The sequence below is a fragment of the Glossina fuscipes genome, unplaced genomic scaffold (genome assembly GCF_014805625.2).
Source record: "Glossina fuscipes isolate IAEA_lab_2018 unplaced genomic scaffold, Yale_Gfus_2 263, whole genome shotgun sequence".
In the NCBI taxonomy this organism is placed as follows: Eukaryota; Metazoa; Arthropoda; class Insecta; order Diptera; family Glossinidae; genus Glossina; species Glossina fuscipes.
Genome location: NW_023998606.1, coordinates 190209 through 191377, shown reverse-complemented (window position 1 = coordinate 191377; position 1169 = coordinate 190209).

Sequence of the window (1169 nt, the reverse complement as noted above, 5' to 3'; positions counted from 1 at the left end):
AACTAATATTTTAAAAGAGGAGATTGCCCTAGCTTGAGAAGGAGCCATTTTGAAGATGCTAACACGTTTTAAATTGACTGATGGGACTTTCGTCGCCAGATAACCTTTTATGTTATCCACCAGGTGTCAGTCTTGACACAAATATTGCTTTTCTGGGAGGAACTGCCGTCAAGCAAATGTCATTATTTGGAACAGGAGGGGGGTTCACGGTAGAAGAATTTCGAGTTGGGGAAAATATAGATGGGGTTATCGCCCTTGTACCGGCAGCTTGTGAGACTTGTCCAGTCTGGTGACCAGCATTCACACGTGAACAGCCAGGAGGAGAGGATGATTTATTTTTCCTTTCATTACTTTTAGGCGGTTGATTAGAGTGAGCGGCGGCTCTGGGCGGAGATACCCTTGCCACTTCAGCATAGCTTAAAACCGATGGACTTGCCGGTTTGTTTGTAACTGTTTTGCTACCAACCGACTCAGCAATATCGGAAACATTACTGTTCATTTTAGAGTTAGAGGGAGCGGTAACTTATACCAACGAATTAGATTTGGAGAAAGCCAGAGGTGACGTCCCACACGCTACGCTACGAGTAGAAGATGAGTGTCCAATAAAGCTACACTCATCAAACCTAGACTTAATGAGCTCAAACTTTTCCCACAAGGAGCCGAGATTTCTACTCAATTCCGAGAAACCATAACGGGTCTCCGTGAAAAGTTTATAAAAATCCATGTCCCGCTGCCTACAGTCAGGACATGACCATCTTAAGCCTTTAGACGGGTCAGCGACTGCGTCAGCAGCACGGCCGAGAATACCGGCACACTTTGCATGGCCAAAGCGCTCGCAGAGCCAACAAGAAACGAATCTATCAGAATCTGGGCCCGATTTCGCCCGACAAGGTGTATATAAACACTCCATGTCCAGTCAAAAAGACAGTTATGGATTATGAAGAACGGACACAAAAATCACTAAAAACAAATCCTGAACATAAAAACTTATCAACCAAATTTGTGCAAAACTTCTCTGTTACGTTGACACTGTAACGAGCGATCAATAGCAACACAAACTCCAACCAGCGAAAAAATAACAGAGAAAAAAGAGAGAAAACAAAAAAAAAAAAGAGATTTATATCAGAGCTCAAAATTTTTGTTTGCAAAAATCAAATGAATCAAAGCGT